Source organism: Pelmatolapia mariae, linkage group LG3_W (genome assembly GCF_036321145.2).
Source record: "Pelmatolapia mariae isolate MD_Pm_ZW linkage group LG3_W, Pm_UMD_F_2, whole genome shotgun sequence".
Lineage (NCBI taxonomy): Eukaryota > Metazoa > Chordata > Actinopteri > Cichliformes > Cichlidae > Pelmatolapia > Pelmatolapia mariae.
The window spans coordinates 6,845,594-6,871,189 of record NC_086229.1 but is presented as its reverse complement, the minus strand read 5'-3'; the positions used below and the strand labels follow the sequence as shown (position 1 = coordinate 6,871,189).

Below are 25,596 nucleotides of genomic sequence, written 5' to 3'. Positions count from 1 at the left end.
ACTCTTGATTAGCAAATCAGACAATCCATTTCTGCAACACATTGCAGGACACTGTAACTTGGAATCAGGGATGATTTCTTAGGAATTTTGTGTAATTAATTCAACAAACCTAATGAATTGCTTTTGGTTATCATCCTTTAGGAATCTTATTAGTGTACTATAACTTTAATCTGGAATTACAAAGAAAAGAATAAACATTTTTTTGAATAAAGGATTGTTTGAATCCACAGTTAAAATGGGACTTTTAATCTAAAGTGCTTCAGGTAGTCAGTAGGTATACAATAGTATTATATAAGAAGTACATTACAATGCTGCTCCTCAAGTTGTGATTCAGCTGCAAATCTTTGCATTATATTCTTTTTGAATACCATGACTGTTGACTTTTCCCATCCTCCATCAGTGTGAGAAAGAAAACACAGGATTTTGCCGTTGAAGAACAAGAACTTTATTGAACTTTATCTGAACATTGTTGTATATGAACATCTGTGTGCAGGTGCATGCATGCACAGGATTTTGCCGTTGAAGAACAAGAACTTTATTGAACTTTATCTGAACATTGTTGTATATGAACATCTGTGTGCAGGTGCATGCATGCACAGGATTTTGCCGTTGAAGAACAAGAACTTTATTGAACTTTATCTGAACATTGTTGTATATGAACATCTGTGTGCAGGTGCATGCATGCTTGTGTGTGTGTAGCTATGTTTGAGTGTCTTTATTGGCAGTCATTTTCCTTTCCCATCTGCAACATCGTCTGCCTGCAAGGACAAATGAAGAGAGGAGATTCTTAGTATTTGTTGTAGTAACTCATTTCATCTGATATTTCATTTCTTGTTGGCTGTGTTACTCTGTTAACTTACATTCACTGGCACACCATCATTGCTGGACTGAGGCTCTTTAACGGCTTCAGAAATCTCCAACTTCCTAGTTTCATCCTGTGACTTTAGGTCATCTTTTTCCACCAGTGGTGGTTTATTGCTTTTCACAGGGTGCTCAGGAATTAGAGTCCTCGGTCTTCTATCCATTTTCCTCTTCTTGTAAGGAGCCCACTTGACTAAGGACTTGCAATATTGTGTTGAAAGAGAAAATATTTTTAAAAATATATAAAATATAAACAAAAACCTTAAATACAGTTAAGGTGTTTGGTGCACATAGCGTGGCATGTTTCCAAAGACACACTGCATACAGAGGACATCAGCACAATGTTGGAAGCATTAGTGATGTATATTATATAACTGGAATGTCCAGGGACAGGGATGAAAATTATGGAAGTTTAGCTATTTGTATTGTACCATTGGAAGGACTAAGGATTAGGATCATAACAAAATGAAAGAGTTAGTGGATTGCACTTACCTTGAAATAAATCTTTGCCAGTTTGCTGTACTCTCACCACACGCTGACGTTATTGCTCCTCCCCCCAAAGTTCATGACAAGACAGATCCTTCAGCCAATCACACGATCTAATTTGCCAACATAGTTGAGGGTACCAGTATTTGGAATGGAAGATGACTCCTTTGGAATCTTTTCTATAATTAAAAAACTAAATGTAATTAAATTAATATATTAACAGCTTTTGGGAATCTTATTAGTGCAACATTTAACTCATTTGAAATCACAGCTTGTTAAAGTGATATTTGATTCTCAAAATTCTTGCTGGTAGATATATAACTTCCAACAAAAAACATAAAATAATAGTTGGTGCTGATGTCAGAGATAAACTAGGGTGAAAGGCATTACCATCTGATCAGTGTGATGTGGTGGAGAACGTAGGTGGAATGATCGACACTAACAATGACAGAAAAAAGAATTTTTATCCAGTTATTGGAGTGTCTGTTAATGGAAGTGAATAAATTGATCTCACCTGTTAAAAGGGAGGTTTTCCTTTCCACTGTCCTCAAAGCCTTTGCTCTTGATGGCCATCATCAGTTTTTTCCTGTTTTCTTAATATTATTTTCGGGTCTTAACCTGAAATTAAGCAGCTTGAGACATCTGTTGGTGTGATTTGTCACTATATAAACAAAATTGAATTGAATTGCATTCACATCTGACAATGAATACTCAATCACCAACTAATTAGATGTCTTTTTCTGACTAACTTTTTCACGGTCAGGACCTGGTAGCAGTGTCGCTGCAATTCTGGTATCCGACCACGTGTCTGGTGGTAGCGAAGGAGCTATGGTGGACTGCCATGTAGCAGTTCCGATGGGCAATGGCGAAGCACGGCAGGTGGTTTGTGATGAGCAGGCCATGCTGGACCTGGATGTCCCTCCTGTGCTCTGACCTCCAGCTCCGACTGAGCGGGCCATTCCTGCATGCTGACCCTCTTGGGCAGAGCGGGCCCCTCTGGTAGCGCCGCAGCTGCAGACAGTTTATCCAATGGTGATGATGGTGTAGCAGCTGCAGGCGGGGGAGATGGTGGTGGAGCAGACTGCCGGTAGATTTGGCGGTGATGTATCAGCAACAGGCAGGTGAAGTGATGGTGGCGTGGTTATGGCAGGCAGTTCAGAGGTTGTGGAGGCGTTCAACTGAGGTGAAATATGACTGCTCAGTTTGGGCAATGGCAGCGATATACAATCCTCAGCAAAACTTTCTAGCTTCTCTTGTTGCTTCTCAATCTTCTTCATCCTTTTCTTCTTTTCTTTTGTGTTAATCCAGCTAATGTTATTAATGACATCTACATATCATCCTTTAGCAGCCTTGTCTGTATAAAATGTGAGTTATTTGGAATTACAAGGAAATCCATGAATAATGATTGGCAAGCAAACAAAGACACACAATTTTCAAATTGAACAGAAAAGTTTTTATTATTGCATTTGGCATTTGTTGTCAAGAACTTATGTATATCAGTATTTCTCTTTTTTTTTTAAGTTAAAAGTAAAAAATAAAACCAATTGTTAAACATAACAAAAAGACCTCACATGACCAAAATGATTAAAATAAATATATAAAAAAAGAAACAGTCAGAGTGTCTGTATAAAATAAGTAAACAACAAAAAACCTCACATGATCACAACGTTTTCAAAAATGTAGTAAAACAAACATCAAAGTAAAATCAAAAACAACCGAAAAACTCTTTTCCTCTGAGTCTTTGTATGGCTTTTTGTCTTTTGTTGGTATCTTTAGGTGGGTCATTGTTCTTGTTACTTCTGAGCATCTTTGGACTTAACAGCTGTCTTGCAGTCAGGCTCTTTGGTCTTTTTCTTTCTTGCTTGTTGCCTTCTTGCTTTCTTTCTTTGCTTTCATCACACTTTGTCAAAGACCTTTTCTGCGTTAGAGACTTTTTCCTCTTTTTTGGGTGTGCCAATGGAGACTCATAGCTAGTCCAAGGGCCATCTTCTTTTACTCTAACTGTGTCTTTGTTTTTAATTGTTCCTTCTGCTCTCAAATGGCCTTTTTCCTTGGCAGTCGTCTTTGTCTGTGGTTCATTTTTATTTTTGCCTATGTCCTCTCTGTTCAAAGCTTTGATTTTTTTCTGTAGTTTTTCTCACTAGTCCACTGGAAACGTCTTGGTCTCTGTCTGTTGTGTTCACCAAGTGACCATTTTCATCTTCAGGTTTGTCTTCTTCATTATCTGTAGTCACTGTTTGTATACTGTTTTCATTTTCACTCAAGCTTTCTGGCCTCAAGGCTTCATTGTCTTCATCTCTTGTCTCTGTCTGTGTTTGGTTCACACCCTCTGTTGTTTCGTTTGGTCTTACAGCTTTTTGCATTTTTCTTTGGATTGCAATTCTTTCTGACATAATTTTAGGAGATTCCCAACATGTATTCTTCTTTTTAAGAAATTGAGTACGACTATAGAAATGTCCTGTGTCCTTTGTGGCTTTTCCTTTTTCTTTAGCATTATCTTTACCTTTGGTGGATCCCAATGTACCTGCTGCTGTAAGGTCAATGTGTTCAGAGTTATCATCATAATCTTCACCTTCACTACTCTCTGTAGTCACCATCCCTGGCATATCTTCATCACCTGTTGTGTCTTCTTCTACCCTCACTCCTGCTCTTCCCCTGCCACTCTGTTTATGTGGGTGTTTTCCAGATGTGTTTCTTGCTGCCGGGTCAATGACTTTCCTGACTTCATTGTTACTTTCATCTTTGCTGCTGTCTGTGTCATTGGTGTTTGCATGCAGTTTTGTCTTCTTTTTCACAATTTCTCCTCTTGTGGCATTTTGACTAGACTTTCTTTTCTTCAGTCCAGCATATCTTCTCTCCAACACATCTTCATTGTCTTCTGAGGTTGTAGATTCCTCAGAGTCTCTGCTTCTATTGTTCACAGCAAGTGCCTTTGCAGCATTATTGCGGCACTTGAAGGCTTCGTCAAAGTTTAAATCTGCCTCATAAAATCTCGCCGCAGTTGCATCAGAATGGCACATCATCCGATGGACTTGTACCTTGCTTTGGGTTCCCAAGGATCTCCCACTCTACAAATGTAAACATTAAATAATGTTATTAACATTTGACATTTTCAAGATTTGCAGAGCTAAGGACAGAACCACAAAAAGAAATACAACAGAAGACAATATAAAGAAAAAGAAATGTCCTTTCAACATTAAAACACTGGGAGTAGAACCCTTTTTTTAAACTAAGGGTGACTGTTTCATATCATCCCTCTAAAAGGATAGGAAGGAAAAAACACTGAATCACCATAAAGTGGAAACTACTCACAAAAGTGCTGATGCTGCTCCTAATCATAGAGAAGGTTGGTTTTCCTGGAATACCAAACTTCCTCCATGCATCTTGAAATGAAGTCAACATCCTACAATAAGGCCCTCCATGAGTGTTGGCAAAAATCAATTGTGATGATCCACCAGGGTATCTGTGGCGGTGGTACGCAAAGCGGTGAAACCATATGTATTCGTCTTTCGTTAGGGGAACAAGTGCATGGCCAAATGTTTCTTTGGTCTTGTGTTCTTTTACCTGTAAAAGAATCAGCAACTAAATAACATTGCACACAGTCATTGATGTCGCTGGTAAGAAAGAATCTTTAATCAGAGAGAAAAAATAATTTCTTAATGATTTTACTCTGATTATCCGCCGGCCATCATCATCCACTTCAGCAGTGCCAACTTCCTCAACTGTCATATTTGATATGACGCCTCTTCTGTGCCCAGTTGTGCAGATGACAAATCCAGCCAGAAGACCATAGAACCAGTCTAGGTTCTTAGTTGTGGGATTTTTCTCAAGAACGACTATTGAGTAACATAGAGGTTGCACGGTAAGACACAAGGGATAGGGGAGTATATCCCTTATACTGGTAAATATTCCCCCTAATATAATCCTATATAAACATCACAAATGCTACTGTTTGTATATGTATTATATATTTGAACAAAAATCAAAAGTCCAACAAGTGATTATAAATGAGCAGTCTGTTATAATTGAAAGCAAAAAGTTCTGTCATATATTTCTGTAAATCTGAGATTCTGAACTACATATACATACAGATTACAGCTGGTAAGTAAATATTATATAATTTCTCTTTAATAAAGACATTATTGGGGTTATTAGAGTTGTCTTTATGAACAAATGAACTAAACACTTACCGAGTGCTTCAGGGATGAGTGTGGTGGCCGTCTTGAGAAAATCAGTGATGTGGGCAGGATCTACAAGCATTTCTAAAAGACACAGAATGTGTTTATGTTCTTGCAGCTCCAGTCATGCTCATTCATGCTGCACGCAATGTTGTAAATATAAAACAAGTTGTATTTTAGACCTAATACAGATTTTTATGATGTATTGAATTGAAATTGCTAATCCAAGCAACCAATGATTTATAAAGAAAAATCCTGAAAAACATCAGGGGTGCACAAACTTTTGCATACCACTGTACGTATACAATGCACAAAACATATACTTATATACAATTTATACTTAGATTTATACTTATAGATTATAACATTTTGAGTCCTTGTTCCTCACTACATCACAGTCATGATATCATGACATTTATAAATAATTTATTTACTGCACATTCTAGGTAACAACTAAGTAGTAAAGTTGGATCTTACGTGATTTTTTGATCCGGATGTCTTGCCTGTGGGTTTGTAACTCCCTTCTGCTCTTCTTCATTTCTGACTGAAGTGCAAATAAAGTCCCCTTTAAAGCCTTACGGGAGACTCTGACCTCTGGCAGTTGTGCATCAATCAGAAATTGCAAGAACGCCCTCACATTTCCAATCCAGATCCTTTTGGTTGTTACAGCATATTTATTCAGATCAGTTGTCCATCTAAAAAAGGCCCACAAACAAACACAAATCAGTAATCAGTTCTTTTATATTATTGAGATCACTGTATCTGGTCTTTAAGTCTGACATCATAAGCCATGTCTGGGCCCAAACTCCGCTGCAGGTCCCTAAGTCAAATGATCACTGCAGCATTACAGAGAGTTGAAAAACTGTCTAAGTTCTTTAATCTGTAATAAAATGATCAGTGTGGATGCTCTACCAGGTGTAACAAGTAAGTTTAACATCCAGGCGTCCATGAAAACAGAATTTATGATATTCAACGGAGTTAAAAGTTAGCAGGGAGTTAGCTTGCTAGCTTCCATCTAAATATAATATACCATGTTCTGACTGAGAGATTTATGAAACAAATTAAAACGTACTGCAATCACTTCCAGCGTAAATGAAGATAAGAAAGTAAAAGCAGCGAGTTTTTTAGGGTTCTGAAGTTGGACTAGCTGGTATATAAAGATGTGCTACATGATCGCTAGTGCGACAAAGCTATGTTAGCATAACATAAACAGTAAAGCTGGCGGACAAACGCTAACGAATGGAGGACTTTTTTTCACTAGATAAAAGTTAATGTAAGAGTGCCCAGTGCCCTAGGGACAAATGCAATCGCATGGCAGGTTGCTGTAAACGGACCAAACTTCAGTCAGGAGAACCACCGAGATCCATCCACAATATGAGGTTAGTCAATAGTATACTGCTGCATGGGCTAGGCTGTAGTTACATCGTAAGGGTTTAAAAACTGAGCTTAATAAAAACCGAGAGAAGCTGACAGTAATCACTGACTGTTTTTAGGGACTTGTTGAGATTAAATAGAACAAGATACAAAGCATTAAAACATGTTAAAAACACAACAGCCTTATTAAATGCAGACCACTTTAGGCCCAGAAGCAGAATTCGTCACATCATCATTTAAAGACCATATTGATATATCACAGAAATTTTAAAAAATGTACTCAGTCAGTCTTTCTCTGTTGTCCATAAATGCAAACGTCATTGCAGGGACTTGATTGTGAGACAGGAAATATGCCCAGGTACGGACATGATAGACCCGTTGTTTGGCATTGTCGATGTCCTTTTTACTTGTCCCACAAATGTGCTGAAACCAAGCATTCAGGACTTTCTCTGTTTAAAATACAGTGTAGTAACAAAATAGCAATTAGAAGTGTCATGACAAACTGATGAAGTACAGAAAACATTCTTCTAATTCAGTTGGTTGACAAGGATATTTGGAAGATATTGCTAATTAGTAGTATCTGTTTAATTAGCAGGAAGTGAGTTCGTACATAGAACAACCAGTTCCAAAAATTCACATTATACTACAGAAGAAAAAAACATTTTTGCTAAATAATTCATACCAAATTTAGGAAGCCGGGCTGTTGGGTCAGGTTTTCTTCTTTCAAATTTCTGGCGCTTTGGGGGGTTGAGAGGTTTAAGGCCAAGTTTATCCTTAGTGGATTTCAGTCTTTTCAGTTTCCTTTTCAGAAGTTGAAGTAACAAATCCTGTTCTTTGCACTTTTTGCACTTCTGATGTTGGACTTGAGCATCATCTGACTGATTGACAGGGGAATGGACTGAGCTGTCTTGTCTAATCTCTGCACGATCTTCATTGGTATCACTGCTATCTATTCGCTCTTCTTGATCACTGCTTTCAGTCAGCTGCTCTATGTCCAGTGAGGTCACCATTGGAGGCTGTGGATTTGAACGTCTGAGAGCTTTGAGGGCTTTCAGATTAGCCAATCGTTTCGCTGTCCTTATTACTTTCTTCTGATCTGATTTCTGAAAGGGTATAAACAATAGGACAAGCAATGTTTGAGAAAGTTTGTGAAACATGTTGCAAAAAATACATTCTAATTTCACAACAAAATGTAAACTATACAAAACACTAACCTCAATATCACAGTGGACATTTTGCAAGTGCTTGTCCAGTCTTATACGGCTTTTAGCTTTACATACTGGACAGTCCAGCCTGCCCCTGTAACTGCATATCACATCCAGTTTTTTACAACTACCACTTTAAATTGTTGCAATGTTTTGTCATATACTTTATGACAGTGACTTACACTGTAGAGCAGTAATTTAGCAGTAAATGTAATTCTTCTTTGTTTACAACATGGTGGTATGTTTTAAAATGCTGCCCAACTGCAACATATGGAATCAAGCATATTGGGCATTCTGTCATCTGACGTGGCATTTTTCCTGTAGAGATGAATACACATCAGAACAGGTGAATTATTTGTTGAATTATTTATAGTTATTTGCCCGCAAGTCTTCAAATTGAGGTGTACACTTCTCAATACTTGACCAAATATTAAAGGAATTAAAAGAAAACCTTGACATAATAAAAAGCCTGCCACTTTTAATAGGTGATTAAAATAAGTTTCAAGTCTTTTGTATTTTTTCTTAAGTTATGGACCAGTTATTTGGAGAACCCACCTGGAATAACTATGGAATGCGATACTAGTGAATGAATTAGTCTTTTAAATTGGTAAAATTAACCCAATCTTTGATCTTATTTTTGAAAATATTATAACCTCTGAATTGTCTCATTACAACTTCTCATTCTCAAAATAAAAGAACCCTTAGATCCCTTCGACCCTTTGGCCTCAAATTGTCCCAGAAGAGCCTGTTCAGGGGTTGGTCTAATTCAGAATGGTAGGTTAATTTGCTACATTTTCTCTGAATTAATGATTGTAATTAAGACACTAAAAGGTGAAAAACATTTATTGATTTTTCAATTCCATCAAGGCGCTTGACATCATTATTTTAAAATACATGTACACATGAATCCTCAGCAGATGCAGCCAATGCTGAACCATTTAAAATGGCTTCATTTGACTTAGAGCTTTCATAACACTTCCGTGAATTTATATTGAACTTAAATAAGGTGATTCCAATTTTTTAAAGCAGTATTTTTCCTGACAGTTGTTTTTTTTTTTAAAAGCTGTCTCTTTCAAAAAATAAATAAGTATAAGTTTTGATAAAGAAATATATGTGTAAATATGCAGTTCCACTAATGTGTATATGAATGTTTACTCACTGTTGAGCTTAACTCCCCTTCACGTCCAAAGGACAAATCTATAGTCTCTCTACAAAATAATGTTTGACTTGTAAAACAATTTGCAGACAGTATGTTTAAAACAAATTCATTATGTGTCTAATCTTAAATTCTTAAAGGTTAAGATGTATACCTCTAAATTCATGATATAATTACAAAATAACTAAAATAATTACTTTGAATGGGGAAATATGTTGTTTAAACTTTTAGTGATATGTATTTATTTGTTGGAATAGTTGTTACTTTGGATACAAGACTTGGAAGAATTGGGGAATAATACTTAAGGATTAGAAGAATTGGAGATTTGAGTGGATGAATAATTGATTTAAATTTCACTTACTTTGAAACAAATTTCTAAAAATGGATTCAGTTTGACTAATCATTACAGAGTCCTTCAGCAAAGAAGAGCTGTTGAAAAAAGATGTTAGTGTGGTTGAATGGCTATTAAAATAAATTCAATAAGTGCTCACAGAGAATTACATATGTCTTAACGTGTGGTGCTACAAGGTATAAAGGTATGAACAAGTATTGCATTTTGTTACTCACTTCTTCCTTGACTGTAGACTTTAATTATGAAAGGCTCCCCCCCCCCCCCCCCCCCACACACACACACACAAGAATGATAATATAAATCACATTAGTGATTTATATACAATACTTGGAATTATAGTATTTAAATGGGACACAAGAGATTAGGGATTTGGATGTTCCAGTTGGAAAGAATTAGTTAATTTTATCTAAACTTACCTTTATGTAATTCCACCATCTTCAATTTAATGAACACTAACAGCTCTGGATATACTCTATGGGGATCTTAGCATTCAGATCTTTCAACCAATCATGCTCTCTGCTTTGGTCATGTGATTTCTTACCAATAATTTGATTGATTTCCACATCTTCCTCTAGGAATTTTGATAGTGTGAAGTATCACTCATTTGGATTTATAACTTAGAATGTCTTTTCAGCATACATTAGTATATATAAATATCCATAGCATAAACATGAGAAAAATGTTCATTTGGAATTACACCCTTTAATACATCAAATAAATCAGTGAATAAATGTAATTAGTCGTTTAGTGTGGGTAAGACTACACATGCTTTATGTAAAGCATTATTTTTGCCTGCTTTATTTATTCTTAGCCACAACACTGGCCATAATTTTCCTAAATCACTCTCAACATAGTCAGGTCACTCTTGGTCCTGGATTGTTGATTACCTGACAGGACAACCACAATAAATGCATCTTCAACACAAGGTGTCTGACAAGGTGATCAGCAACACAGTGGCATCACAAGAGACGGTCCTCTCCCCTTTCTCTTCACCTTCTACATCACAAACTTCAGCTACTGCACAGAGACCTGCCATCATCAGGCGTTTTCTGATGACTCTGTGGTGGTTGGCTGCATCACTGAGGGTGATGAGTGCCAGGCTGTGGCGCACCCCTTTGTCATGTAGTCTGAGCAAAATCCTCTGCAGTTTAAAGTGAAAAAGACCAAAAAATTGATTTTGTACTTTAGGAAGACCAGGAAACCTGTGACCCCTGTTTTAATCAAAGGGGTCAATGCAGACATAGTGGAGCACTGTAAATATAAGTACACACTGAAAATAAACTGGACTGGGTAAAAAACACCACTGCACTCGAGAGGGCCCAAGTAATTTTCTGAGGTGGTTGACGATTTTCTATGAGTTTGTTGTGGCCAGTGCCATCCTCTTTGCTATTGCATGCTGGGGCAGCAGGTTGCAGTTTGCAGATGCCAACTGGCTCAATAAACTGGTCCACAAGGCCGATAATGTTGTGGGACAGTCTGAAACAAGGACAATGCTGGACAATGCCAGCCACCCCATGACGTGCTGGTGACAGGAGTATGCTCAGTGAGAGGCTGAGATTACCCATAATGCCCCACTGAACGACATAAGAAATCTGCCTGTGGATATCTCTGTGCAACTTCTCCAACTAAAGCATAGTACACACTGCCATAGTTATACAGCCTTATTATCTGCACATTCTCTACACAGAAAGTGAAGTTTTATACTTTTACATCACCCCAATGTCAATCACATATATTTAATCTGTGCAATATACTGGGGTATTTAAAATCAGAACTATTTATATCTATTAGAATGATTTTATGACCTTATAAAATATTGTATTTATTTAATTTGGTCAGCTACTGTTCTTACTGTCTTGGAGTGACTGTGAACATAAATTCCTTAGGGATGAATAAAGTATTATTGCCATTCTGATCGTATTTTGATTCACCTATATTTTATTCCAATATATACAGTTTGAATCCCATCAATCTTGTAGCTGGCGCAAAGATGATTTTTCTCATTCTCTTACTTCCGGCTGTTATGGCACATGCCCACAACTCAAAATGGCCTTGTTTTCAGTGTTAATAGTACATGCCTATTATTTGATCCAACAATGAAGCCAACAATGAAACACTGGACTTACTGTATGCCAGCTAGAAGAGGCATACAGTTCAGCACCTCTCCCTCCCTTGGGAAGATCTGATCACAACCTGGTGCACCTTGTCCCTGTGTATGAGCCCTTAGTGCACAGGGAGCCACCAGCCACCCGCACAGTGCATAGATGGTTGGAGGAGAGCGAGGAGGCTCTTAAGGACTCTTTTGTGTCTACTTTGTGGGAGGTGATCTGTGACGACCATGGTGAGGACATCAACATCAATGTAATATTTTGAAAACGCTACATTTGAAAACGGTGCTTTAACGTCTCAGTGCGGACAGTGAAAACTGAGACTTTCTAAAATGATGATGCATGTTAGTCATATGATGCAGTCATGTGACCAATTAAACTAAATCAGTTTTGACAGCCCTATTCAAGATTTATATCAGTCTGTACATGCTCCAGATAGCTTTTCTTCAAATTCTTTAACTGTCATTCACTTTTGCAACTTTGTATTTTTGTGTTACTCGCAGCAACAACTCCACCTCATTCTTAGTCCATTTAAAAAAAGTGGTGCTTTTCCTCAACATTTTGCCGCAACGTTTCAAAAAGCCAGAAAGTAAATAAGCAGCAGACAGAAATGAGGCAGGTCGAATCTTCTTGCATTTCATGCATGAGCAGTACTGGAATGTAAGCATTTTCTGCCCTTTCAATGTGGATGCGCAACTCTGTGAAAACCACTGAAAACGCTAGTTTGGACGTATTGGACGCATTGTGAGAACAGCTGAGAGGATAGTTGGTGTACCACTCCCCTCCCTGCAAGACATCTACACCACCCGCCTTACCCGCAAAGCCATCACAATTGTCAACGATGCAACCCACCCCGCGCACTGTCTGTTCAGCCTCCTGCCCTCCGGAAAAAGATACAGAAGTCTCCGCTCCCGCACTACCAGGCTCACCAACAGCTTCATCCACCAGGCTGTGAGACTGCTGAACTCTCTCCCCTCCCGGCTCCCAGCCAGCAGAACCACCAGACTGGCAGGAGTATAGGAAGACAGACTGGACCCCCCCCCCTCCACACACACACACACACACACACTCCACAACAAGGAAACACTCTCCACATTCCTGACTGGAAACGACTACCTCTGCATTACAATTGCACACACCTGCTGCTATATATTTTTAGTATTTTTAGTATTTTCTTTAGCACTATTTATATTATTTATATTACTATTACTGCTGCTACAGTCTTATGCTGCATTAAAACAAAAACACTTACCAACCACAACCTGGGACTACGTCAAGTAGACTAGTACACTACTTTCCACGGCGCACTGTGGAACACTTTATTATATGTTATGTGTAGGTCCTGTCTTGTTATATCCTGTATGTTACCTAAATGTTGTGCATCTGCACTTTATTGTTGTCTATGTCTACGCATGGGACAGTGTGAAACGTAATTTCAATTCCTTTGTATGGCAAGTACATCTGAAGAAATTGACAAATAAAACTGACTTTGACTTTGACTTTGAGCATTTTCAGACGAAAACGCAGTTTTTAAATCTATCTGGGCTAGTGTGGACGTAGCCTAAAGCTGTCCTCAAGCTGAAGAGACAAATCTCTTCAAATCCAGAGACAAGGAGGAGCTGAGAGGACTGATAAGAAATGGGAAGGACAGCTACAGGCAGAAGATGGGGAACCAGCTTCAGCAAAACAAAGTTTGCGAAGTCTGGAGAGGCCTCAGAACCATCTTGGGCCACAAAGATCAGAATTCTCTGATCAGGGGGAATGTAAATGAACTGAATCATTTCTTTAACAGATTTGATTCCTCTATGAGGCAATTTTCAACATCGGCTGCAGACTCACCCACCACCACTGCTGCTGTTCCACCTCTGACACCTCAGACACTTCATACCTCCTCAACTCACCCTGCTCACTACTACCTACCCCCAACAAAAGCATCCAGCACACATTAACACAAGGCTCCAGCCTGTCTCTCTCAACCACCCAGGTTAGGAGGGAAATGAGGAGGATTAAAACCAAGTTGGCATCAGACCAACTGTGTTGGGTGATGGAGAACATCTCTAACCTGACCCTGAGGCTGGGGAGAGTCCCACAGTTCTGGAAAATCTCCTGTGTTGTACCAGTGCCAAAGACTTCACGCCCCAAGGACCTCAACAGCTACAGGCTGGTGGCTCTGACATCCCACCTAATGAAGACCCTGGAGCCTCGGGTCCTGGCTCAGTTTCGTCACCTGGTAAGCTCATCACTGGACCCACTTCAGCGGATGATACTATCATTCACCTCCTCACCCACCGGTTTGTATATTTGTGCATTTTATATATTTTTTCTCTGTTAATACTGTTCATATGTATATAGTGCTGCAGAACTGTCATCCCTGTTGGACAACATCTGCCACACCATGCAGGAGACGCTGACAGTACTGAACAGCTCCTTCAGTGGCTGCGACACCCACGGTGTGGGATGGAGAGATTTAACAGGTCTTTCCTCCCTACTGCTGTCAGACTCCAGAACAAAGACTTCATCTGATAAAACACACACATCCACACATGTGCAATAGCAATAACATTAAGTGCAATACTCTTTTCTGGCATTGTTGTATTATACTCAGTTGTATATAGCATTTGTATTCCATGTTATTCTAGTGTATATAGTATTTTATTTACCTCTATTGTGTACAGTATCTTATTCTTATCCTATTTAAGTGTTTTTCTAATTATTGCTTTGTATATTCTCACTGTCCACTTTCTGTTGTAACTAAACACATTTTCCCATGTCTGGGACTACTAAAGGTGATCTTATCTTATCTTATCTTATCTTATCCTAACCCAACCCAAGTGTAATAATGAAGACACAGCACATTAACACTGTTAAAGAAAAAAAAACTTTATTAGGCTTCGTTTTAATGTGTGTGTGTGTAATTATATGCATTTCTTGAAATGGAGCAGTAGCAAGACCACCACAAAGAATAAAGTGATTGCAGCAGCAGTGATGAGAAGCATACAACAGGTCCATGAATCAATTAATCTCCAACATGTGCACCTAAAAGTAAGTTTATGAAAAGAAAGTGCACATAGATTACTCAAATAAATTTTATATATTATGGAAAACATTGGTGGATTAAGAAGAGACAAACTGCACTTGCCTGCAGGGTTCTCTTGTAGGAAACTCATCTTGTGGGCTCTGAAGTTGAGCAAAGGTTGAGTGATTGTGAGCAACATTTTGCAGCCGTATTTCCACTGCATGAAGGGCAAAAGACATTTTAGTTCAGACCACTGAATCTGAGAAATCAACAGGTGTAGATCTCACACACTGGAACATACCTGACATTCTCAAAGTCAGATTAAGAAGGAACAAAAGACCCTACGTTTCCAAAGATAACCTGCATACAGAGGAAATATACATTAGTATCCTGGAAGGATTAGTAATTGCTATTCAAGATCTATAAATTAAAGTGGAAAAATTGGAAGAATTATTGGTTTGTATTCTAAAATTGGAAGCTTTAGAGACTTTGTTTAAAAAAAAAAATAACAGAGTCATTTGAATAGGACCAAAATCACACTTCTCAGGACTTCTGCTCACATCAGTGTTGATTAGCAAATCAAATAATCCATTACTAAACTAACTTGAAATCAAGGATGGTTTGTTTGGAATTTTATATGTAATTAATCTCACAAACCTAATTAATGGCATTTACATATCATCCTTTAGGTATGTTGTTAGTGTACCTCCATTTTAATCTGGAATTACACTTTGTCAAAGATATCAATGAACTATATTTATAAAGTGTTGTTTTAATATATAGTTAGAAATTGGATTGTTAATCTAAACTCCTTCAAGTAATCTGCAGGGCTATCAGTACAAAAAGAACATGAGCACAATGTTGGAAGCATTAGTGATTTATATTCTATAACTGGATGGACAAGAGATTAATATCATAAAAATGAAAGCATTAGTGATTTTGATTGAACTTACCTTGAAACAAATCTTTTCCAGTCTGCTGTACTCTTACCATACTCTGACACCACTGCCCCTCCCACCCAAACTCATGACTACACAGATCTTTCAGCCAATCACGTTATTAATTTTGCCTATAATACAAGGTACTTGTATTATAGGCAAAAAAAAAAGGAATTGAAGATGATTCACTTGGAGTCTTTTCTGTAATTATAATAAATAACAGTCAATTAATGTGTTTTGTGAATCTTATTAAATGGTCTGTATTCGTATAGCGCTTTACGTAGTCCCTGGGGTGCACTGACAGAGGCGAAGCTGCCGGACACTGGCCCCACCAGGCCCTCTGACCACCACCAGTAGTCTTGCCCCAAGACACAACGACCGAAACAGTCCGAGCCGGGGGTCGAACCGCAACCTTCCGATTACAGGATGAGCTGCCAACTCTTGAGCCATGATCGCTCCAATATAACTTTAATCTGGAATTACACATTTTCAAAGAAATGAATAAACTACCATGACTGTTGTTTTTTCCCATCCTCCATCAGTGTGAGAAAGAAAACACAGGATTTTGCCGTTGAACAACAAGAACTTTATTGAACTTTATCTGAACATTGTTGTATATGAACATCTGTGTGCAGGTGCATGCATGCTTGTGTGTGTGTAGCTATGTTTGTGTGTCTTTATTGGCAGTCATTTTCCTTTCCATCAGCAACATCGTCTGCCTGCAAAGGCAAATGAAGAGAGGAGATTCTTAGTATTTGTTGCAGTAACTCATTTCATCTGATATTTCATTTCTTGTTGGCTGTGTTACTCTGTTAACTTACATTCACTGGCACACCATCATTGCTGGACTGAGGCTCTTTAATGGCTTCAGAAATCTCCAACTTCCTAGTTTCATCCTGTGACTTTAGGTCATCTTTTTCCACCAGTGGTGGTTTATTGCTTTTCACAGGGTGCTCAGGAATTAGAATCCTCGGTCTTCTAGCCATTTTCCTCTTCTTGTAAGGAGCCCACTTGACTAAGGACTTGCAATACTGTGTTGAAAGAGAAAATATTTTTAAAAATACATAAAATAAAAACAAAAACATTAAATACAGTTAAGGTGTTTGGTGCACATAGCGTGGCATGTTTCCAAAGACACACTGCATACAGAGGACATCAGCACAATGTTGGAAGCATTAGTGATGTATATTATATAACTGGAATGTCCAGGGACAGGGATGAAAATTATGGAAGTTTAGCTATTTGTATTGTATCATTGGAAGGACTAAGGATTAGGATCATAACAAAATGAAAGAGTTAGTGGTTAGGATCGCACTTACCTTGAAACAAATCTTTGCCAGTCTGCTGTACTCTCACCACACGCTGACGTTAATGCTCCTCCCCCCAAAGTTCATGACGAGAAAGATCTTTCAGCCAATCACACGATCTAATTTGCCAACATAGTTGAGGGTACCAATACTTGGAATGGAAGACGACTCGTTTGGAATCTTTTCTGTAATTGAAATAGACTAAAATTAAATTAAATTAAATTAATATCTTAACAGCTTTTAGGAATTTTGTTAGTGCAATGTTTAACTCTTTTGAAATCACACCTTGTTAAAATGATCTTTGATTCTCGAAATTCTTGCTGGTAGATACTCCAATAAAATAACTTCAAACAGACGTGTTTATGAACTTATTGGCAGCAGTACACTAACTACATGTAAGTAAAAATTAACAACTGCAGGAACGTAACAGTTTAATAGAATTTGTAGATAACAATTTATAATTAGACTAATTACTTATCTGGCTATTGGACATACAAAGTTATGTTGCAATGTAGGAAAAAATTATAAGTACAGCATAATAGTTGGTGCTGATGTCAGAGATAAACCATGGTGAAAGGCATTGCCATCTGATCAGTGTGATGTGGAGATTAGGAGACAGGAAAACAATGACATTTAAAATAGACATAGAAAAGAAAATACTACAAAGGAAATAGTATTATGAATAGAACATTTTGAATCTCTTGGCGTTTGACGGAGGTGGTTGCACTTTCTCCTTCTCCCTCTCCCTTATCTTTCCTGTTTGGCTTCTCATGTCTTTTGTATGGTCTTTCTTATTCTCTAACCCTGAGAGAGTCTCCCAGACTTGTTTTCTGTAAACCTAAAGAAGAATTATGGATTTTATCAACTGGTCCCTTAACGAGACTGACAAACTCCTGGTTGGAGCTGGCTCGGACCTGGCTTATAGAAGAACAAGAAGCGGCTACAGCTGTTCAAAATCCCACAAGGCTGGCCGACAAGACAGACGATGGGCAGGGCTGTGAGTACTCAGACTGTGTTTTTTTGACACAATATGGATAAGATCTTGGAAAAGCTCATGGCTCTGCTACATGGATAAGATTTTGGAGAAGAACAACAGGAATTGAGAAACCTGATGACCAGTGACGGATATTAGAGCATCTATAAATTGGAAGCAGTTTGCTCGCACTAACCAAAACAACTACCATCTTCACCTCATGCCGCCCCCTTGTCACCGACTGGATGCATAAGGCAAAAGCTGACGGGAATAACAATTCTCCTTTGATAACAAGACCGTTTATTGTATCTCCCTCCTCATTCAAGACCACCCGCGTCAACCGAAGATTGTTGACTTTTACGTAACCAAGTGAAAGGAAACTTTCTCTCGGCAGGACACACACACACTCACACTCACACTCACACAGACCTACACTTCCCCCCACCTCCCCACCCCCTCCAAATGCCTTCGAAGCTTATGTCTTCTATGTTGTGAGATGTGATGATTCATGTACTGAGGTGTTTCTTTCTGTTCTCAAACTGATCTCCCTGTGTGAGCTCAGACTGGGGGGAGTTCTTTTTTCTCCTCGTCTTTCCTCGTGTTGTGGATTTTCCATTGTTATGCGTCTCTGTCCTGTCTTCCCCATGTTATATTTGTGTAATGTATGTATGTTCGGAAGGGTAAGATGGCGCTGGCAAAAGGTCGGCAGCCTTAAACCAATTTCCTTCGGGGTCAACCTTTGGTATCAATAAAGTTTTATTGAATTGAATTGATATGCAGACAGAATCCCAGCTGGTCACAGCACATGGCAGCCCCTCTGTGAGCCTGGTAGTGGTGGAGGTTTCTTCCTGTTAATAGGGAGGTTTTCATTACGACTGTTACCATAGGTGTTGCTCACAAAGGCCATAGTCATGTTGTTCTGTTTTCTTGATATTGTTGTAAGGGTCGTTACCTTTCAAAGCAGCTTGAAGAAACTGTTGGTGGAATTTGGCACTATATGGCACTAAACAAAACTGAATTGAATTGAGTTCACATCCTGCAATGAATAATCAATCACCAACCAATTAGATATATATTTCTGACTAATCTTGACCTCTTAACTGTGTGTGTGTGTGTGTGTGTGTGTGTGTGTGTGTGTGTGTCTGTGTGGTGGTCATGTTTGTATGTCTTGCCTAGCATTTATTTTTCTTTCCCATAATTAGAACTCCTCGGCAGCAAAGACAAATTTATGGTGGCGATTCTAAGTGTCTTTTGCAATCTTTTTTTTTTTTTATTAATGATTTGTTGTGTTTCTGCTCCCTGAATTTACAGTGGATGGAACATCATTGCTCGGAAACTGAGACCCCTGAAGAGCTGCAACAACCTCCCTGGTTCCAGCTTGATCCACTAACTCTGATTGGAGAACCTTCAAATAAATCCATCTTCTCCATCTTCTCCTAAAAGGTAACAACATGGACTCCTAATTCAAGCCTGTTTCCACTGCCACTCCCCCAAAGTTTGCTGTTATACAACAACCGTTCAGCAAATAAGAGCACTGAATTCTGCTGTCTTTTATAGGATACTGGATCTTGGAAAATAGGAATACCCATTAGGAATTTTATGTGTAACTAATACAACTAATTTAATAACAAGATTTGCACAGCTACCATTAGGAATCATTTTATTTGAAATTATACCTTGTAAAAGAAATCAATAAACTTTGACTCTGTACTATTAAATAAAATGTTGCACAACTGCCCAATTTTTTTCTCACTAAGCTGCTAATATTATTATTAGTAGTATTTATATTATTAATCATGATCAGATAACTTTATTAATCCCAAAAAGGGCCATTTTTGTCTGCTCATTCACACAACCTATAAAAATTAATAACCACAAATATGAATCCAAACGACCCCTGTCAGCATTTAGTACTCTAACAGCTAAAGATTAGTACAAATATATTACATTGCATCTTTTACTTAGTCTTGGGAACAACAATGAGCATCACATTTGGATTCACCTTTGGTTTTCTTTTCTTGTCTGCAGTTTGAACCACCATAAATCTTGATGTTACACAAACTTTGACATCCCGCATTAACCCAGTGTGAGAATGAAGACTACGTATTTTGACATTGAACAACAAAATCTTTATTGTCTTTTGCTCAGTGGTTTGTGGATGAACTCATGAAAAGTTGTTGTTGTAATAAAGCAGTAGCAAAATGATCACGTAGAGTGCAATGATCGCAAAAACAGCAATGAGGATTATCCACATGAACAGTTTGTCCAAATGTCCACATCTGCACCTGAAAGTTATCAGTTTATACAAACAAAATGTAAACATCATTGGATTTATTATAATGTGTAAAATATCAGTGTATAAGAGAAATTGCTCTTGCCTGCAACGTTCTGCTACAGGATGTTCAGCCTGGTGACTCTGGATCTGACCAACAGGTGCTATATTGGGAGCAACGCATTGCTTCTGCATTTCCACTGCAGGAATTACAAATGACATTCCAGGAGCATCAGTTGGGACCACTCAATCTCAGAAATCAAAGAGGTGTAGATCTAACACACTAGCACATACCTGAGATTTTCACAGGAGCAATAAGAAGGAACAAAAGACCCAATTTCCAAAGATAAGCTGCACACAGAGGAAATATGCATTAGTATCTTGGAAGGATTAGTAATTTCTATTCAATAAGTGGAAGATCTATGAATTAAAGTGAAAAAATTGGAATTGAAAGAATTATTATTGATTTGTATTCTAAAATTGGAAGCTATAGGGATAAGGATTTTTAAAAAAAAATAGAATTAGTCATTTGGATAGAAGGAATTGTGATTAGACTTACCGTTTACCAAATCACACCTCTCGGGACTTCTGGTGACATCACTCTGACATCACTCTTGATTAGCAAATCAGACAATCCATTTCTGCAACACATTGCAGGACACTGTAACTTGGAATCAGGGATGATTTCTTAGGAATTTTGTGTAATTAATTCAACAAACCTAATGAATTGCTTTTGGTTATCATCCTTTAGGAATCTTATTAGTGTACTATAACTTTAATCTGGAATTACAAAGAAAAGAATAAACATTTTTTTGAATAAAGGATTGTTTGAATCCACAGTTAAAATGGGACTTTTTATCTATAGTGATTCAGGTAGTCAGTAGGTATACAATAGTATTATATAAGAAGTACATTACAATGCTGCTCCTCAAGTTGTGATTCAGCTGCAAATCTTTGCATTATATTCTTTGTGAATACCATGACTGTTGACTTTTCCCATCCTCCATCAGTGTGAGAAAGAAAACACAGGATTTTGCCGTTGAAGAACAAGAACTTTATTGAACTTTATCTGAACATTGTTGTATATGAACATCTGTGTGCAGGTGCATGCATGCTTGTGTGTGTGTAGCTATGTTTGTGTGTCTTTAATGGCAGTCATTTTCCTTTCCCATCTGCAACATCGTCTGCCTGCAAAGACAAATGAAGAGAGGAGTTTCTTAGTATTTGTTGTAGTAACTCATTTCATCTGATATTTAATTTCTTGTTGGCTGTGTTACTCTGTTAACTTACATTCACTGGCACACCATCATTGCTGGACTGAGGCTCTTTAACGGCTTCAGAAATCTCCAACTTCCTAGTTTCATCCTGTGACTTTAGGTCATCTTTTTCCACCAGTGGTGGTTTATTGCTTTTCACAGGGTGCTCAGGAATTAGAGTCCTCGGTCTTCTATCCATTTTCCTCTTCTTGTAAGGAGCCCACTTGACTAAGGACTTGCAATACTGTGTTGAAAGAGAAAATATTTTTAAAAATATATAAAATATAAACAAAAACATTAAATACAGTTAAGGTGTTTGGTGCACATAGCGTGGCATGTTTCCAAAGACACACTGCATACAGAGGACATCAGCACAATGTTGGAAGCATTAGTGATGTATATTATATAACTGGAATGTCCAGGGACAGGGATGAAAATTATGGAAGTTTAGCTATTTGTATTGTACCATTGGAAGGACTAAGGATTAGGATCATAACAAAATGAAAGAGTTAGTGGATTGCACTTACCTTGAAACAAATCTTTGCCAGTTTGCTGTACTCTCACCACACACTGACGTTATTGCTCCTCCCACCAAAGTTCATGACAAGACAGATCCTTCAGCCAATCACACGATCTAATTTGCCAACATAGTTGAGGGTACCAGTATTTGGAATGGAAGATGACTCCTTTGGAATCTTTTCTGTAATTGAAAAAACTAAATGTAATTAAATTAATATCTTAACAGCTTTTGGGAATCTTATTAGTGCAACATTTAACTCATTTGAAATCACAGCTTGTTAAAGTGATATTTGATTCTCAAAATTCTTGCTGGTAGATATATAACTTCCAACAAAAAACATAAAATAATAGTTGGTGCTGATGTCAGAGATAAACTAGGGTGAAAGGCATTACCATCTGATCAGTGTGATGTGGTGGAGAACGTAGGTGGAATGATCGACACTAACAATGACAGAAAAAAGAATTTTTATCCAGTTATTGGAGTGTCTGTTAATGGAAGTGAATAAATTGATCTCACCTGTTAAAAGGGAGGTTTTCCTTTCCACTGTCCCCAAAGCCTTTGCTCTTGATGGCCATCATCAGTTTTTTCCTGTTTTCTTAATATTATTTTCGGGTCTTAACCTGAAATTAAGCAGCTTGAGACATCTGTTGGTGTGATTTGTCACTATATAAACAAAATTGAATTGAATTGCATTCACATCTGACAATGAATACTCAATCACCAACTAATTAGATGTCTTTTTCTGACTAACTTTTTCACGGTCAGGACCTGGTAGCAGTGTCGCTGCAATTCTGGTGTCCGACCACGTGTCTGGTGGTAGCGAAGGAGCTATGGTGGACTGCCATGTAGCAGTTCCGATGGGCAATGGCGAAGCACGGCAGGTGGTTTGTGATGAGCAGGCCATGCTGGACGTGGATGTCCCTCCTGTGCTCTGACCTCCAGCTCCGACTGAGCAGGTCACTGGGGCGCGCTGACCTCCAGCTCCGACTTTGCGGGCCATTCCTGCATGCTGACCCTCTTGGGCAGAGCGGGCCCCTCTGGTAGCGCCGCAGCTGCAGACAGTTTATCCAATGGTGATGATGGTGTAGCAGCTGCAGGCGGGGGAGATGGTGGTGGAGCAGACTGCCGGTAGATTTGGCGGTGATGTATCAGCAACAGGCAGGTGAAGTGATGGTGGCGTGGTTATGGCAGGCAGTTCAGAGGTTGTGGAGGCGTTCAACTGAGGTGAAATATGACTGCTCAGTTTGGGCAATGGCAGCGATATACAATCCTCAGCAAAACTTTCTAGCTTCTCTTGTTGCTTCTCAATCTTCTTCATCCTTTTCTTCTTTTCTTTTGTGTTAATCCAGCTAATGTTATTAATGACATCTACATATCATCCTTTAGCAGCCTTGTCTGTATAAAATGTGAGTTATTTGGAATTACAAGGAAATCCATGAATAATGATTGGCAAGCAAACAAAGACACACAATTTTCAAATTGAACAGAAAAGTTTTTATTATTGCATTTGGCATTTGTTGTCAAGAACTTATGTATATCAGTATTTGTCTTTTTTTTTTTAAGTTAAAAGTAAAAAATAAAACCAATTGTTAAACATAACAAAAAGACCTCACATGACCAAAATGATTAAAATAAATATATAAAAAAAGAAACAGTCAGAGTGTCTGTATAAAATAAGTAAACAACAAAAAACCTCACATGATCACAACGTTTTCAAAAATGTAGTAAAACAAACATCAAAGTAAAATCAAAAACAACCGAAAAACTCTTTTCCTCTGAGTCTTTGTATGGCTTTTTGTCTTTTGTTGGTATCTTTAGGTGGGTCATTGTTCTTGTTACTTCTGAGCATCTTTGGACTTAACAGCTGTCTTGCAGTCAGGCTCTTTGGTCTTTTTCTTTCTTGCTTGTTGCCTTCTTGCTTTGTTTCTTTGCTTTCATCACACTTTGTCAAAGACCTTTTCTGCGTTAGAGACCTTTTCCTCTTTTTTGGGTGTGCCAATGGAGACTCATAGCTAGTCCAAGGGCCATCTTCTTTTACTCTAACTGTGTCTTTGTTTTTAATTGTTCCTTCTGCTCTCAAATGGCCTTTTTCCTTGGTAGTCGTCTTTGTCTGTGGTTCATTTTTATCTCTGCCTATGTCCTCTCTGTTCAAAGCTTTGATTTTTTTCTGTAGTTTTTCTCACTAGTCCACTGGAAACGTCTTGGTCTCTGTCTGTTGTGTTCACCAAGGGACCATTTTCATCTTCAGGTTTGTCTTCTTCATTATCAGTAGTCACTTTTTGTATACTGTTTTCATTTTCACTCAAGCTTTCTGGCCTCAAGGCTTCATTGTCTTCATCTCTTGTCTCTGTCTGTGTTTGGTTCACACCCTCTGTTGTTTCGTTTGGTCTTACAGCTTTTTGCATTTTTCTTTGGATTGCAATTCTTTCTGACATAATTTTAGGAGATTCCCAACATGTATTCTTCTTTTTAAGAAATTGAGTACGACTATAGAAATGTCCTGTGTCCTTTGTGGCTTTTCCTTTTTCTTTAGCATTATCTTTACCTTTGGTGGATCCCAATGTACCTGCTGCTGTAAGGTCAATGTGTTTAGAGTTATCATCATAATCTTCACCTTCACTACTCTCTGTAGTCACCATCCCTGGCATATCTTCATCACCTGTTGTGTCTTCTTCTACCCTCACTCCTGCTCTTCCCCTGCCACTCTGTTTATGTGGATGTTTTCCAGATGTGTTTCTTGCTGCCGGGTCAATGACTTTCCTGACTTCATTGTTACTTTCATCTTTGCTGCTGTCTGTGTCATTGGTGTTTGCATGCAGTTTGGTCTTCTTTTTCACAATTTCTCCTCTTGTGGCATTTTGACTAGACTTTCTTTTCTTCAGTCCAGCATATCTTCTCTCCAACACATCTTCATTGTCTTCTGAGGTTGTAGATTCCTCAGAGTCTCTGCTTCTATTGTTCACAGCAAGTGCCTTTGCAGCATTGTTGCGGCACTTGAAGGCTTCGTCAAAGTTTAAATCTGCCTCATAAAATCTCGCCGCAGTTGCATCAGAATGGCACATCATCCGATGGACTTGTACCTTGCTTTGGGTTCCCAAGGATCTCCCACTCTACAAATGTAAACATTAAATAATGTTATTAACATTTGACATTTTCAAGATTTGCAGAGCTAAGGACAGAACCACAAAAAGAAATACAACAGAAGACAATATAAAGAAAAAGAAATGTCCTTTCAACATTAAAACACTGGGAGTAGAACCCTTTTTTTAAACTAAGGGTGACTGTTTCATATCATCCCTCTAAAACAGGGGTGTCCAAACTTTTTTCGCTGAGGGCCACATACATAAAAATATAGGACGGGCTGGGCCACTTACTAGAAATTAGGTATATAACCTTTACTGATTTAAAAATCACTTAAAAATGGTCAAATGTGTTATATTGTTGAATATAATTAAAGACAAAGCTGCCTTCATCACAGCTTTCCATAAATGGATCTTTATTGATTTATGCAGAAAAAGCTTTGGTAGCTCATTCTCAGAACAGCAGCCTCAGATTTCTTCTTAGAGGGAATATTTACAGCACAGAGAAAAAACA

General features: G+C 38.2%; 1 protein-coding gene and 1 long non-coding RNA gene across 3 annotated transcripts in view; both read left to right on the top strand.

Annotated features, from left to right (window-relative positions):
• The window catches only part of LOC134624223 (uncharacterized), a 32,507-nt gene extending 12,468 nt beyond the window's left edge, over positions 1-20,039 (top strand). Inside the window, exons 3-4 of one of the 2 annotated variants that reach the window (XR_010093491.1) lie at positions 19,266-19,397; positions 19,983-20,039. This is a non-coding gene — a long non-coding RNA (uncharacterized LOC134624223). Of the gene's footprint in view, positions 1-19,265; positions 19,398-19,511; positions 19,566-19,982 lie in introns of those variants that run through there. The other variant, XR_010093489.1, reaches the window with a different exon arrangement.
• Positions 1-25,596, top strand: part of LOC134624176 (protein NLRC3-like) — a 305,899-nt gene that overhangs the window by 188,290 nt on the left and 92,013 nt on the right. The gene's annotated exons all lie outside the window — the stretch shown is intronic.